The sequence below is a fragment of the Hibiscus syriacus genome, unplaced genomic scaffold, assembly GCF_006381635.1.
Source record: "Hibiscus syriacus cultivar Baekdansim isolate YM2019G1 unplaced genomic scaffold, ASM638163v2 tig00010968_pilon, whole genome shotgun sequence".
NCBI lineage: Eukaryota > Viridiplantae > Streptophyta > Magnoliopsida > Malvales > Malvaceae > Hibiscus > Hibiscus syriacus.
This window is the reverse complement of record NW_024062239.1, coordinates 1,743,938-1,761,826: the sequence shown is the minus strand read 5'-3', so window position 1 is coordinate 1,761,826 and position 17,889 is coordinate 1,743,938. Positions and strand designations below refer to the sequence as shown.

The following is a 17,889-nucleotide window of genomic DNA, read 5'->3' as shown; positions in this document are numbered from 1 at the left end:
GTTCCTCAAGATCTAGAAGCACAGCGAGTACAACATTGTAGAATAGCTCCACAACTTACCTATGCGTACTTCAATGCTACCACTATTTTTAAACTCGGAGGCACACCGAGAAGCATTGTTGAAAGTCCTTAATCAAACGTTCGTGCCACAAGACATACCAGTCAGCAAGATGGATCGACTAGTAAACAATATTCAAGCTGATAATCTCATCTCATTTTCAGATGATAGATTCCATCCGGAGGAAGAGACCGAACAAAGGCGTTACACATTGCCACCTACTGTAAGGGGCACGTTTTACCAAGTGTCTTGATCGATAACGGCTCAGCCTTAAACGTGATACCTTTGGTGACACTGAAAAGGCTGCCAATAGATACCTCACATATGAGAGCCTGCCAGAATGTGGTCCGAGCATTTGATGGGACTAAAAGAGAGGTTATTGGCAAGATCGATGTACCGTTTGACCATTCGATCAACCACCTATGATGTTTAATTCCTTGTGATGGATATCATGTCATCCTACAGTTATCTTTTGGGAAGGCCATGGATTCATCAAGCAGGTGCAATACCCTCTACGCTGCATCAAAAAGTTAAATTCGTTATCAATGGGGCCTTGGTAATTATCAACGCTGAAGAAGATATTGTGGCAAGTGTGACCACAGAGGCCCCATATATTGAAGTAGATAAGAACGGTGGAGTGCTCATTCTGCTCCTTGGAATTTATGAATGCCACATTCGTGGTAGAGGGAAAGAAGATTCCTAAACCCCGACTCTCCAAATGCATAAAGATAGAGATCAAGCAAACCTTAGGCCGATGTGCTAAAATCGGAAGAGGGTTTGGGAAACAACTGCAAGGAATGATTAATCCAGTCCTTTCCATTTCAAAGCTAGATCATTTGAGCTCAGTCTTCAGCCCAGTTATCAGGAAAAGAGGAAAGAAATCCAAAAGAGTCGGAAGAGGAGATTAGCAAGGTTGACTGGAAGTGAATTCTAATGGAAGCCTATGACATTCCGCCTCTTTACAAAACATTCAAGTCAGTGGTTATGTGTTTGAAACCACCATATCCGAGTTAGAAGCGACTCTGGAAGATCTGGATATCAATATCGTGACCACAAAAGATGTTGACAACGGAGATAGATCCGGGATATGCCCTCTGCCACCTGGATTCGTTCCTAGCAGTTGGTCGGTGGAAGAACTACCTATGGTTTACAAGAGTATTTCAGAGTAATATTCGAACTACCCCTATTTGCCTATACCCGGGGCAATATGTGATCTTTTGTAAGGGTGAATAAACATTTGGTTTAATTTCAATAAAGGATGCATTTTTTTCTATATCCATGGCAAACAAATTTTCTTTTATTTCTTTTTGAATTCATTGTTTATTTTCTTCATTTCAACACTTCATTTCCATTTCTCTTTCAAATTCAATTCTTTGACTGTTTCGTGTGGGATATTTCTCTCACACACCCATACCTTCTTTGTTCTTTCAGGACCCCAGATAACGATAATGTAGGCACTGATGATCTTGATCCGAAAGTGGATTTTGAGTCAGCCATTTGCCTCAGGGAATTTGATGAATGCGATATTGAAGAGGAGTGTAACTTGCCTACCAAATTGTTGAGGATGGTAGAAAGAGAAGAGAAGCAAATTCTACCACATGAGGAAACGATAGAAATCTTGAATTTGGGCACTGAAGATGACAGAAAAGTGGTTAAAATCGGCATAACTATATCGGATGAAGCAAGACAAAACCTAATAGTCTTACTTCAGGAGTATAGAGATGTGTTCGCCTGGTCATATCAGGACATGCTGGGACTAGGCACAAATATGGTAGTTCATAAACTGCCAATTAAGCCAGAATACAAACCCGTGCAACAGAAACTAAGAAGGATGCAACCAGAAATGCTCTTTAAGATCAAAGAAGAAGTCAAGAAGCAATTTGATGTCTGTTTTCTTCAAATGGCCAAGTATCCTGAGTGGGTGGCCAACATAGTGCCAGTTTCGAAAAAGGATGGAAGGTTCGCATGTGCGTCGATTACCGTGATCTTAACAAGGAGAGCCCTAAAGATAACTTTCCTTTTCCTCACATTGACATGTTGGTAGACAATACAGCCGGGAACGCTTTCTTTTCATTGATGGATGGTTTTGGATAAAACCAGATCAAGATGCATCATGAAGACATGGAGAAAACCACGTTCGTCACAATGTGGGGAACCTTCTGCTACAAGGTGATGCCCTTCGGACTAAAGAATGATGGGGAAACATATCAAAGAGCTATGGTGACCTTGTTCCATGACATGATGCACAAAGAGATAGAAGTTTATGTCGACGACATGATTGTCAAGGCACAAACCGAGAATGAACATGTCGAGAATCTGAGAAAGCTCTTCCAGAGGTTGAGGAAGTTCCAGCTACGACTGAACCCTAGCAAGTGTACCTTCGGGGTAACATTCGGGAGACTGTTAGGCTTCGTGGTCAGTAGAAAAGGCATTGAGGTTGATCCTGACAAAGTTAAGGCTATCCAACCTACCTCCACCTCGAACATAAAAAGAGGTATGAGGTTTTCTAGGTAGACTAAATTACATAGCTCGGTTCATATCTCAGTTAACCGATAAGTGTGACCCAATCTTCCGTCTTCTCCGAAAGAACAATCTAGGAGCATGGGATGAAAAATGTCAGATTGCATTCGAGAAAGTAAAGGAGTATTTGTCTCACTCTCCTATCCTGATGTCCCATATTCTGGGCAAACCTCTATTTTTATATCTCTCCATATTCGAGAACTCTATGGGGTGTGTTCTAGGAAAACATGATGAATCCGGGAAGAAGGAAAGAGCTATCTACTATTTAAGCAAGAAGTTCACCGATTGTGAGGTCAGATATCCTCCTATCGAGAAGGTCTGTTGTGCTTTAGTCTGGACTATAAAAAGACTCCGACAATACATGTTGTACCACACTACTTGGCTGATTTCCAAGTTAGATCCCCTGAAATACATGATGGGTGTACCTGCTTTATCTGGAAGTTTAGCTCGATGGCAGATGCTCTTGTCAGAATTTGACATTGAGTACGTAAGCCAGAAAGCAATCAAAGGAAGTGTCATATCGGAGTTCTTGGCCAGCAGAACCGATGAGAATTACGAGCCTTTGGACTTTGACTTCCCAGATGAAGACTTGATGGCTATCTCCTTAGAAGAAGCAGGGACTTCAACGGGCAGTTCCTGGAGAATGCATTTCGATGGTGCGTCAAATGCATTAGGACATGGCATCGGGGCTATCCTAATTTCTCCAGAAGAAGACTCAACTTCGATTGCACCAATAACATGGCAGAGTATGAAGCATGTGCCTTGGGAATCTGAGCTGCACTGGGGCAAAACATAAAGACCTTGTGGATATATGAAGATTCAACATTAGTAATCTATCTCCGCAGAGAGTGGGAAACTAAGGATGTAAAGTTGTTAGAGTACCGAAAACTAGTACTGAATCTTCTCGAAGAGTTCGATGAAGTCACCTTCCACTATGCGCCAAGAGAATAAAATCAAATGGCTGACGCTTTAGCTACCTTGGCAGCCGCATTCAAGGCTGGCGGGGAGGCTGAAATGATGCCAATCGACATGTAGTCGTATGAGTACTCGGCTCATTGTTACCAAATTGAAGAAGTAAAGACACTAAGCCTTGGTACTATGACATTTTACAGTATATCAAGCATCGGAGTTATCCATAAGAAGCCACCGAAACCGATAAGAGAACCCTTAGAAGGATGGCAGCTGGATACGTCCTTGACGGAGAGGTTTTATACAAGAAAATCCATAATAAAGTCCTGTTAAGGTGCGTCGATGCTGAAGAGGCAAAGATGATAATTGAAGAAGTACATGATGGAGTTTGTGGAGCACATGCAAATGGACACATGATGTCAAGACAAATAATGAGATGTGGGTACTTTCGGTCCACACTCGAAAGTGATTGCATCAACTATGCTAGAAGATGTCATAAATGTCAGATTTACGGAGATAAAATCAATGTTGCACGTCATCCACTTCATGTAATGACATCACCATGGCCTTTCTCTGTATGGGGCATGGACGTCATCAGGCAAATTCATCCGAAGGTTTCGAATGGTCACCATTTCATTCTCATGGCAATTGATTACTTCACAAAATAGGTAGAGGCTGCATCATATGCCAGTGTCACTCAATCCACTATTTGTAAGTTTCTGGAGAAAGAAATCATTTGTCGGTATGGTCTACCTAAAAGGATCATCATCGATAATGCTACAAACTTGAACAACAAAATGATGAATGCTGCTTGTGAACAGTTCAACATAAAACATCACAATTCCACTGCTTATAGACCAAAGATGAACGGAGCAGTAGAAGCAGCAAACAAAAACATTAAGAAGATAGTGGAAAAAACGACTGAAACTTACAAAGACTGGCATGAGATGTTGCCTTTCGCTTTGTTCTCCTATCGAACCTCGGTACGAACCTCGACTGGGGCAACTCCATTTTCACTAGCTTATGGAATAGAAGCAGTGCTACCCATTGAAGTAGAGATTCCTGCACTTCGAGTCTTGACAGATGTCAAACTAGATGATGCAGAATGGGTACGATCCAGATATGATCAACTTAATCTGATAGATGAAAAGAGACTGAAAGCCATTCATCATGGTCAAATCTATCAGAAACGAATGATCCAAGCACATGACAAAAAGGTGTACCCGAGAATATTCCGCGAAGGAGATCTGGTGCTAAAAAGAATTTGGCCAGTCCATAATGATTTCCGAGAAAAATGGATGCCAAATTGGGAAGGACCTTATGTCGTGAAAAAGGCCTTCTTTGGAGGAGCCCTTGTCCTGGCTGAAATGGACGGACTTGAACTGCCACATCCCATCAACTCGGATGCAGTCAAAAAGTACTTCGCTTAGGATGAAAACCCGAGAGAGCGTCCTAAGTTAAAAAAAAGGAAAAAAACAAAAAAATCGTTTAGGGTGAAAACCCGAATGGGCACCCTAAATTGAAAAAAAGAAAGGGAAAAGAGAAAAAAGAGAAAAAAACAAAAGAAAAGAATGTGGGTTCAAGGTGAAAACCCGTAAAGGGCATCTTGCAACCAAGGATGGGTCCAAGTTGAAAACCGAAAGGGCGATTTGGATATCAGTTCAAGAAATCCAGATAGTGGAAGCATCATGGCATCTGAATCTCCAACAAACTCAATAAGTCGGGGAAGGGTTGCACTCTCCAGAACGTTGTCGCATTCTCAAAGATCCCTTGGCAAAGGTTGTGTTCAAAGACACTTGATGGCTTTTCAGCTCAGAAGTGCCCACATTATCAAGATCTAAGACATTCATATACACACTTCATCATGTACTCAATTTCCAAAATGTTTGTCATGTATTATTTGTTCTTTTCTCTCTTATGAATAAAGACAATCTTTCCTCTAAATAAATTCCACTTGAGCATCTTGAATTAGATTTAAACCTAATGATTTATTTATTTTGGCAAAAGATAATCACATATTACTGTACAAAGATTCATTGAAAAGTACAGGTACCCGAAAGTCGATCGAGGCTCATGCACATACTTGAGATGGTCGAGAAGCAGCTCCCAAATCTGCACATCAGATTTAAACATTTAAAGAATTCAAGATCAGGATCAGAACTTCAAGATTTTAAAATCCAGAGTCAACAACAACAGGCAACCAGAGATCGAGATTTCTCTCTAGAGCCCCAAGATAACATAAGTTGCATATGCATTTTAGGCACACCTAAGAGCATTGCATTCATAGCATCACTTTTTCAGGTTGTAGCTAGAGTCAATTTCAACTTCACAACGGAGGATTTTGAACTCGAAGCAACACAATTTGCTCGAGAGTAGATTTCAACTTCACAACGAAGGATATCTAGCTCGAAGCCAAACTTCAAAATAAAGGGGTCATCCACGGTTTCAACTTCACGGCTAAGGGAATCGTGTCCACCTGTAACATACAATACTTGGATTTCAACTTCACGGTGAAGGATATTCAAGTCAAGGCTCAACTTCACGACGAAGGGGCCATCCGTGATTTCAACTCTACGACAGAGGATATCGCACCCATATATCCACGATTTCAACTCCATGACGGAGGATATCGTGCCATTCGGGGTCTCAACTTCACGGCGAAGGGGCTTTCCAATTTCATAACCAATTTCAACTTCACAGCGAATGATATTGGACCCAAGACAACACAAGCTCAACTTCACGACGAAGGGGCAGTTGATTGTCAACAAACAACTTTCAGAGTCAATTTCAACTTCACAATGAAGGATATTGGACTCAAGACAGCACAAGCTCAACTTCAGGGCGAAGGGGTGGCTGATTGTCAACAAATAATTCCCCAATTTCAGATCCAATTTCACCTTCACATGAAGATATTGGACCCAAGACAACACAAGCTCAACTTCACGGCGAAGGGGCGGCTGACTGTCAACAAATAATTTTCCAGTTCCAGAGCCAATTTCAACTTCACGACGGAGGATATTAGACTCGGAGCAATACAACTTGCTTGGATTTCAACTTCACGATGAAGGATATCCAATTACCAGGCTCAACTTCATGATGAAGGGGCCACCCGCGGTTTCAACTTCACGATGAAGGGAATCGTGCACACAAGCAACATTCATCTCTAGACTGGATTTCAACTTCCCGACGAAGGATATCCAACTCAAAGAAGGAGTGTCTGTCAACAAACTTCCTAGTTTCAGAGTCAATTTCAACTTCACAACGAAGGATATCGGCCTCGAAACAATGCAACTTACATTGGATTTCAACTTCACGACGAAGGATATCCAATTTCAAGGCTCAACTTCACGACAAAGGGGCCATATACAATTCCAACTTCACAAACAGGTTGACCCAACTTCACGACGGAGTCATCTATAACACAACCATACCCAAGCCTTTGGGTCAAACTTCACCTTCAAAAAGAAGTGTCTTGAGCCCAGAAGAGATCCAGGAGCTACTGGTCAAAGCTCTGAGTTCGATTTAAACTTCACGACGAAGGATTTCGTGCTCAGAATTCTCCAGTCTGACTCAACCTCACGACGAGGGAGTCATTTTGTGATTCAAATTCGAATTAACGGATCAACCATCACATTGGATGAAATTTGTGTCTTTAATCTTTGCTCTATTTTTGTTACACGATAATGAGCAAAGAGGGGTAGCTGTAGACACAACACTTTCGTCACACCTTTATAATATATAGTATATTAAACATATATTAAATATATTATATATTATAATAACTATTTCATATTACAGCTTGCAGGCCTGTGGCCCAAACGCAAGTGATCCAAACAACCCATAACAACTAGGGTTTCCAGAACCCTAGTTCACTCTATCTCCAGCGCCGTTCTCCCCCTTTGAAGACCCGTCATCGCACGCTGCTACTCCAACAGTCAGGTTCCCCGCCGGTTTTCTCGGCCTTCAACAAACTTGAGTCAAAGTGACTCATTCACAACCAACCAAATAACAAGTCAGAATCGTGGAGCATCAGATAACAGAGTTTTACTCGGAATCAAACTCTAGGAATAGGTTTTAGCATTTATAAATACCCATGTGACTAGAACACTCACACACACGAAGGTTACACCAAAATACCAGAAAGTTACGAGCAGATAGATAGTGATCCCGAAGCATTTGTAATCGGTTTGAAGATAAATAAAAAAGGTAGCGTTTTTTTACCTTTGTTCATTTGTTTCCTCCTTTGCATATTGACTTTGTTTGATGCTTGGCTCCAAAAAAACCCAAAAAAACTGAATGGCTGATGAGTTTTAGGGGAGGGACCGAGACTTTGATCTCAGATCTACCCTCCCCCGAGGCCTATTTTGTAAAACCAGTCTGATTTTCGAAGTGGGGAGGGGATGGGCTCTCGAAAAATGATTTTTTTCTTTTTTTTTAAACATTTGCCGCTGATGAACGGCGGCTGTCGCCGTTCAACGGCAGCGGAGAGGCCGCACGAGGAGGCCAACAGCCATTTTCTGGAAAATGCCGCCTGTGTTCTTCGTTTATGAAGAACAAGGCGGAGAGAAAATGAGAGAGGGAGGGGGCGTTTATGTGAAGAGAATAGAAAATGAAGCATTAAAATTTTGTTTGAGTTAAATACTTGGCCCAGTAGATCCGCGCCTGTGCCCGACCCGACTCCTTGGGCCCGCGTGTTTCCAAAATAAAGAGGGTAAACAACGTTTTAATCCCTTAACGTTTTTAAATGCCCAAGTTGAACACTAAATTCGATTTTGACCAACTAATTCGCTTCAAAATTCGGCCTATTTTTTTAATTTTCTTCCAATTCAGTCCCCCATTTTTTAAAGCTTATTTTAAATTAGTTTTGAGCTCGAAATCTTTGTAATCTGGCCACTTAATTTGTTCCACTTTCAATTTGGTCCCATATATTTAAATTTTAATTATTATTACTTTATTTAATCATTTTTTTAGTTTATCTATACATGTATGTTTTCATTATCCATGTTTTTCTGTTTTTAGTTTTTTTCATTTTTACGTTATATGTATATATATATATATGTATACTTTTAATAGTTTATTTATATGACTTATTATTATCACGTATATATTTTAATCGTTTTTTTACTTTTTTTTATGTTTCTTTTTCGTTATGTTTATTTATGCATTGATCGTGTATAGATTATTACTATTTTATTAATTTATTTTTGTCATTTTTTAATCTCTTTATCTTTTTATCTCCATGTCGTATCATTTATTTCTTTTTGTCCATCCCTATTTTATCTATTTTATTTTTTATTTTTTATTTTTTTTTCCTAACACGTTTCTTGGTTTTTAAGGGTTCATTCTCAAATCTTTCAGTGATAAGTAACTTGGATCAAGTTTTTACCTTTTTAGTTAAACTTATAATTTTTTAATTTAAGACAACTGGAAATTACATAGTACCGAAAGGGCACTTTAACGGTGCTAACCCTTCTTTGACTGTAACCGACTCCCGAATCCGACACATCACTGGTAAGACGCAGATCAGGTAAGAAATAAGGTATCCGGTCAACCTATTTATTTTCAAATAAAAGATCGGTGGCGACTCTAATCCATTTAATCTACGTCGAAACCCGATTCCGAGCCCAACCGAAAGACGGTTATGACAACAAATATAACAAAGAAAATATAAACATCTATTTTAATTAAAAAATCTTCAAACATTAAAAATTAATTTTAAATATAATTTAGATACTTATTTTTGTATTAAGTATTATTTGAAAAAGGAGTTATACACCAAAAAAAAAAAAACTTAAAAGAAAAGCTGCAAGTTGAAGATGTATTAGTGGCTCTGTCGTGTCTAGTAGGGGTGTGCAAATCCGGGTACCCAGAACTTTCGGGTCGACGATTTCTCGGCCCGTGTCCCGACCCGAATGTTACGGGTACCCGGTAATCGGGTACCCGAATTTTGCGGGTATCCGGTAATCGGGTACCCGATACCCGGTTTTTAATTTTTAAATTATTAATTTTAAAAAATATATACACAAATTTAAATGTTCGAAACTTCGAATTACATACTCTAATATCCGAACATAAAATTTAAAAGTTAAAAATACAAAATATAATAATCTATAATATAAATAATTCATTATATTTTATATAATTATATATATATAAAAAAACTAACCGGGTACCCGGAAAAACTAGATTTTGTGACCCGGGCCCGACCCGGGAAATGTCGGGCCGGGTACCCGACCCGGCCGGGTAAATTTTTTTAGAGAATTACCCAATTTTTTTAGATCCGGGTCGACGGGTCGGGTCAACCGGGTCGGGTAATTTTGCACACCCCTAGTGTCCAGGGCTCTTTTCATATAATATCTTCCAAATCTTCTATAGTAATAAAAAAAGACGACCGTTCATCAAACTTTGACAATAACTGTCTTCATTATTGATAGCAAGATCTGAAAAAATCCAAGACTGAGTGCATATGCGTAGGGTTTCCAAATACACCAGTTTTGTTTCTAATTTCTTTACAGAACTGCATTCTGTTCTCTCTCTTTCAGAATTCATCCATCACACGTCTTCATCAAACCTTTAATATTATCCCTTTGTTTCTTAGCTACATAAATGAAATAAATAATACTATAACATATAGCATGACATTTGATTTGATTGAGGTTTTCTCTATCCTGTAAGGAAAGTAGGTGAAGCATTGAGATAAATCTGATATTTCTAAAAATACCAAAGTTGAGAGTTTGAAAATGAGATAGGGGAAAGGATGGGAGATCTGTAAAAATTGAAGCCGTGACTTGTGAGGGGTTGGGAAGAGATGGGAGGATTTTTGTTTGTTTGTTTTGTCGGTGTTGTAAAAGATAAGAAGTAGAAGATGCTCTCAGGTTTAATTATATCAACGGGCAGAGATGAATATTTAATTAAATCGAGTTAAGAATAAATATATTTGGTTAGTTGGTTAAACTGTTCATCTTTATTCTCTCACGTTATGGTTTTAGATTTATTAAGAGCACTATTCTTCTTTCCTCTCTAGTCTCTTTCCCCTCCACTTTAGGTAGGATAAAATCAAGATTTTGTCTAAAAAAAGTCGACGTTAAAATAATTTAGAGTTAATTAAATTGACAAGTCATATTTTACCACTAAACTTTATTTGATTGTTTAAGTTTACTCGAATTTTATTTTTCGAGTCTATGTTCAAATTTTATTATAATTATTATAATATCATGATAAAATTGGTTTCAACTTAAACATCTTTCTTTAACCATGCAAGACATATATATATATATATATATATATATATATATAGTATTCATTTTCACCCATCTAACGGTCTTAAATCTGTGTAAAACTAAATAGTTTTACATTGTGTAAGTGGATCGTATATGTATATATATATATATATATATATTAAACGCGAAAGTAAAATTTATAATGTTATTTAATAAATTAAATAATATTTAAAATTATAAAATATATTTATCATATTATTTAAAAAAAATTTGAAGGCAAATCATTTATGAGATATAAAGAAGTCATGGAGTTTATCAGAACAAATAATCTACAAAAATTATAGTCTAATGATCAAATTGAATAAAATAAAAATTTAAGGGAATAAATGAAAAAAATAATATTTTTTATTAAAAATAGAAATTAAAATTACATATATATTCTATAGTTTTAGATGGACATGAGATTTATATTTGGTCAAAATAGATATAAAATAAAAAAGAAAAATGAAGAAACAAGGACATCATACAAAGATAAGGGACTAAATTGAAAAAAAATATTTTTCAAAAAGAAGAATTAAAAAGCTACATAAATATTCTATAATAGTTTGGGAGAATGTGATTCAAATTTTGTCAAAAATGAATTTAAGAAACGAGGATTTGAAGAAAAGGGAATTAGAAACTAATTACAAAACAAACAAATTATAAAATTCGAATTTAAATTGATAAAATTCGAATTTGAAAATTGATTCATTAATTTGAGTTGACTCGAATAATTAAAAATAAAAGAAATATATATATTGAATTGATTCAGAGTTTGTTTATCCTATCAATGTGGCAAAATATAATTGAGTCATTAGTTTTTAAACAGAAGTTAACAATATATATGCTATGTTTGATAGGACTAGGAGTGTTATTTATATCTCATGTTTTAGTACACGAGCTAATAAAAGTTAACTTCACTTAATTTTTTTGTTAATCAAATGGTTTGAATTGAAGAAATAGAATGAATAAATATTGGTTATTTTTAATATGTAATATTTTTTTACCTAATTTCACCCATTTTGAAATTTCAGCTTTAGATTTTGTGCTAATTCTTCTTTGCGTTATAATGAATTATTTTAAAACTCATATAATAACTAAACATTTCCTTACGTTATTACTTATATACCAAACTTGGCATAATAATGTTAAAATACATGCGAGTGGGTAAAGGCAAAAAAATAAAAAATAAAATAAAGCACGAACCAAGTGGCTTCTATGGTAAAAGAATTATTATTACTCTTTGAGGACCCTAGTTCGAGTACCATAGATGCCAAGGGTGTGAGCGGTTCAATATCTAAAGATTAAGAGTTATTTATGAATAAATATTATCTTTTACTTACCTCATATTAATAAAAAAATCAAGGGTCAAATTGAAAAAGATGTAAAATTTATTCGTTAAAATGAATTTAATCATAATTATTTTATATAAAGACTAAACTATTTTTCTTGTCACTCAACTTTCCCCATGTTTTTATTTTGACAATTTAACTTTCCCTATGTTTTTATTTTAGTCACTCAAATCTAAAATATTTCAATTTCATCATTAAACTTTTGAATTTCTCTTATTTTATTCATTCGACCATCAAGTGTGTAACATCAACGCCAAAATACTGAGTTTTTGGAACTTCTTAGCTCTGAAAATTTCAAAAAGAAGTTGACATTTTGCTCCATTGCTCGAACCCTTCTCCACCATCATTTAAATGTCGTGATCATCGATTATGACGTAAATTACTAAAACATTCCATTCACTTCCCCCTCTTTTTTCTTCTCAATTTATTTTTCTCACTTATTTCATTATCATCTATAAGTTTTACTATATGATCAACATAAAACAAATATATTAAATTTCTTCTTATTAAATAAAAGTTCTATTGTTAGTGAATCAAACGGAGCTCGAAAGTTTTAAGTTTGAGAGGAAAACTTCATGTGTTTTTACATAAATTTACCTAAAAAAATTAAAAACAACCTTAACCGTGAAATGTTCAAAACAAATTGAATTAGAAAATATGCTGAAAACTTTAAAGTTAACAAAGTAAGAATACAAACAATGCTAAATGAAAGGAAAATAGTGTCACGGCCGTCTTTCGGGTGGACCCGGAATTGGGCTTTGACTTAAATAAATGGGTTAGAGTCGCTATCGATCATTTATATTTTTTAAAACATATAAAAAACTAGGTTGATCGGACACCTCCTTACCTGATCTGCGTTTTATCAGAAATATGTCGGATTCGAGAGTCAATTACAGTCAAGGAAGGATTAGCACCCTTGTACTACCCTTTCGGTACTAATTTAATTTCCAGTTGTCTTAAATAAGAAAATTGCAAGATAAATTAAAAATTAAAAATTCGATTCAAATATAAAATAAATGAAGAAAATATTAAATTTCAGAAAAGAAAAATAATAAAATATAAAAAATGTTAAAAGATAAAATAAAATAAAATAAAAACGAAGTGGGAAAATAAACATAAAAAAAATAAAAAGGGAAATATAATAAAATAAATAATAATAGTAATAAAGATAAAAAGGGGTTTTAAAAGTTGTTTTAAAAATAAAAGATAAGAATTAAATAAAAGAAAATAATTAAATAAATAATCTAAAGGTATTGAGACAAAGAGAAACTTATAGTGAAAGCAGTCTCAAACTTTAGCTTTGCCTCAAATTCCTCGGATCATCGAAATAGATCTTTACTTCAAAATTCACGTCGGCCTTTAAGGACAATTCTTCGTTGCCGACTCGAATTATGTTGTTTCAACAATAACCGGTTCTGATCTCAGTTTCCTCTTAGCAAACAATTTTGCCAAGTGTGTTCTCGGAAAGGCAAATATGCTTTAATAAGCAAACCCTTAATTTTCACGTTTGAAATTGAACCTTCCCTTTAGCCTTCAGCTTAAAAGAAAATTAGCTAAGCATGACCAAAGTCATACTTAGCATAATTGTTGAAAATGAAATTTAAAAGAAAATAAAGAAGTGTGCGAAAAATAGAGAGAAAGCTAGAGAGAAGAAGGAGATTTTATTCTCAGATGTGTTTGTGTTGTGTTTCTAGTCTTACCCTGAGAGGGTATTTATAGTCTTCAAATTCTTAAAAACAATCTAAAGATAATTCCTAAAATAATATCTTTTATCCTAATTAAAACACTTAAAACTATTAAACTAAAATACCTAAAACAAAGATAAAATAAAATAATATTTAAAATAATATCCTAAATCCTAATTGAAATACTAAAATCTATTTAAACTAAAATACAAAGATAAAATATAATAATAATATATATACTAAATAAGCCCCGGACGAAAATGGGTGTCTACAGCTGCCCCTCTTTTTCGTGTAACAAAAAATAGGACAAAGATAAAAGTATACAAATTTTCATTCGGTAGTTGCAGATGACTTATTTGTTGTGGAATTGATTCATTCCATTGAGCATGATATCCTTCTTCGTGAAGTTGAAATCGTGAGTGGCTCATTCGTTGTGAAGTTGAATTTTGAACTGAAAAATCCTGAGCACGATATCCTTCTTCGTGAAGTTGAAACCGGGCTCAAAGCATTGAAAAGTCTCTCCTGTATCGTCTTCTAGCCTAATATACTTCGTCGTGAAGCTGAAATTTGACCTGAAGACTTTGGTATGAAACTAGTGTTTTTATTGTTGTGTTACATATGACTTCTTCATCGTGAAGTTGGGTCAATTGTTTTGGTACGATATCCTTCGTTATGAAGTCAAAATCGTAGGTGACTCATTCATTGTGTAGTTGAGCTTTGAAATAAAAATTCATGAGCACGATATCCTTAGTTGTGAAGTTAAAACTGGGCTCAAAGCATTGGAAAGTCGCTCCTATATCGTCTTCTAGCCCAATATACTTCGTTGTGAAGCTGAAATTTGACCTGAAGACTTTGGTATGAAACTGGTTTTTCATTGTTGTGTTACAGATGACTCATTCATCGTGAAGTAAGGTCAATCTTTGGGTACGATATCCTTTGTTGTGAAGTCAAAATCATAGGTGGCTCCTTTTTTGTGAAGTTGAGCTATGAATTAGATATCCTTCGTTGTGAAGTTGAAATCCTATCTTGTAAATTGAATTTCTTTAAGATTAATATTTTTGTCGTGAAATTGAAATTATGGATGACTCATTCGCTGTGAAGTTGAGCTTTGAATTGGCTCTCCTTTGTTGTGAAGTTGAAACAATCTTGAAAATTGCATTGGCTCGAGTTTAATATATTTCACTGTGAAGTTGACATTGACTCTAACAAGAATAATTTGGAGGGAAATCTTCAATCTCTGGTTGGCAGTCCCGATGACTCTTGATTCTAAAATCTTGAATTCTGATCTTGATCTTGGATTCTCCACCATGTTTAAATCTGATGTATAGAATTTTCTTTCTAGTCATGGTTTGGGCGATGCTTTTCAGTTATCTCTAGTATAGTGCATAAGCTTTGATCGGCTTCCAAATATCTTCTAGAAACTGCCACGTCAAACCGTGTCATACCCAGAGTCGTGCCCATGTCTCCAGTCGTGACTAAATAATAATAAAAAATTGCAGAATGCCTTCCTTTTAGTGCAATTTCCAAAATCTGACATCCTGCATAGAAAATGAATTAAAACGAACAAATAAGCCACAAAAACCAATGATTAAGGTGTAATTTAAAAGCAAAATATTAACTAAATTAAGCACTTATCAAATTCCCCCTCACTTATTCAATGCTTGTCCTCAAGCATTCCTCAATTAACATGTCAAAATCATAAGTTGTCATCTTCAATTTCAATTTATTCCTCAAACTTCCAATCGAACTAAGTCCATGACATTTTCCAAATTCAAGTTACAATCAAGCAAAAACACAACTAAGAAAATTTAAATTAAGAAAGACATCCCAATTAATTGTCAATTTCAATGAAACATGACTCAATACCTCACAAAGATTCACACATATCTGCTCAAAGTGTTTGGGGTGAATGAAATCGCTCAAACCGAAATTAACAAAAACATTACCATAGGCTTGGAATCCAATCAAGTCTCCACTATGAAAAATGAACATAATGCAATAATCAAGAGGTCTTTAAACAAGGTGTAACGAGGCTTAGGTTAGGGTAAGGAAAAGGCCAAAAAGAAAGGTTTAAAATATCGAAATAAGAAATCGAAATAATTAAGAACAATCCATGAATTAACACAAAGCGTAATGAAACAAGGAAAAAAATATATGAAAGACAATTGAAACGATCAATTTTCCTTCCCTTTTTTTTTGAACGAAGGGTTTTTTTTGCTGAAATAGTGAACAACTTTTTTTTTCAAAACAATATTTTTTCTTTTCTTTTTTCATGGAACGAGTGATACAAGATCTCAAGTCTCAGTAAGGTGTGAAAAGGGAGGAAAATAGAAAGAAAGGCTTCGAGTTTAATTGAGGTGTAAAACAAAGAAAGGAAAATAGGCTCAATTGTGGTTCACTAGTGGATTTGTAAATGGGTAGGCTTTTTGGGAAAAGTGGGTTTATCCTTGGTGCTCCTATCACATTAAATCATTACGTTCAATACGTAGTCTCGATATGCATTGTGATTACAAGTTCTAGAATATCCTAATTAGTCCAGCACACTCAAGTCAAACAATGAGCAAAAAGAAAATGTATGCTCGTTAGGCTCAAATCTCACAAGAAAAGTTTATATGCACTGAGTCAAGTTCATCTCTATCGAAAAAAACATGAAATAACAATACTCAACAAAACAATTCACCAGCTATACCAATCACCAATCATGCAAATTAAATGCGATCAAAACATGATCATAATCCAAAAGGAAACAAGATTATAAAGTGAAATTCAAGACTAGCAACCAACGATACCAACACATCAATATCATAATATCTCAATTTAAAAAAATCAAATAAGTCAAGGAAAAATTTGATGACATGCTTATTTTTCCCCTTACTTAATCCATTTTGTCCCAAAACATATGTTGAATTTAAAAAAAAGAGAGTGAAAATGAATACTCCCCAATCTAGTGACAAAAAATTTGGACCATTTCTCGATTTGTGTGTCATCCTTGCGCAGGGTCCATGCTAATCTTCATATAGGAAGTCAAAGTCTAGTGGCTTGTAATTTTCAACAATTCTGTTTGCCAAGAAATCCGATATGGCACTTTCCATTTTAGCTTTTTGGCTCATGTACTTGATGTCAAAGTCGGATAACATCATCTACCATCGGACTTTTCGATGGGAGGATATTTGACCTCATAATCAATGAACTTCTTTCTTAGGTAGTAAATGACCCTTTTATTCCTCCCGGATTCATCATGCTGACCTAGAACACACCTCATTGAATTCTTGAATATGGATAAATACAATAATAGAGGTTTGCCCTGGATGGGGGATATTAAGATAGGAGAACAAGATAAATATTCTTTTATTTTATCTAATATAGTCTGGCAATCCTCATCCCATATTCCAAGTTATTTTTTTGAAGAAGGCAAAAAATTGGGTTGCACTTTCGGTCAATTGAGATATGAACCGTGTTATGTAATTTAACCTGCCCAGAAAACCTCGTACCTCTTTCTGTTTTGTGAGGGAGGTAAATTTTGGATGGCTTTGACTTTATTTGGATCGACTTCGATACCTCTCATGCTTACCACGAAGCCTAATAGCTTTTCAGATATTACCCCGAAGGTACATTTGTTGGGGTTCAGTTTCACCTAGAACTTTCTTAATCTTTGAAGGAGATTTCTCAGATTCTCGACATTTTCATCTTTGTTTGTTTTTTGACAATCATGTCATCGATATAAATCATGTCATGAAACAAGTCACCATGGCTCTTTGATATGTTGCCCCGACATTCTTTAATCCGAAGAGCATCACCTTATGGCAGAAAGTTCCCCACATTGTGAAGAATGTAGTCTTTTCCATGTCCTCAAGATACATTTTTATCTGGTTATATCCTGAGAATCCATCCATGAATAAGAAGAAAGCATTCTAAGCAGTATTATCCACCAGAATGTCTATGTGCGGTAGAGGAAAATTATATTTGGGGCTCTCCTTGTTAAGGTCTCAGTAATCGACACACATGCATACTTTCCTGTCTTTCTTTAGAACCGACACTATATTAGCCACCTATTCCGGATACTTGCCACTTGAAGGACTCCAACATCGAACTATGTTTTGAATTCTT

At 35.6% G+C, this 17,889-nt stretch overlaps 1 pseudogene; it reads right to left on the bottom strand.

Moving 5' to 3' along the window:
• Positions 1-16,735: 16,735 nt before the first annotated feature.
• LOC120204516 lies at positions 16,736-16,797 on the bottom strand (annotated as a pseudogene).
• Between the last annotated feature and the right edge of the window lie 1,092 nt (positions 16,798-17,889).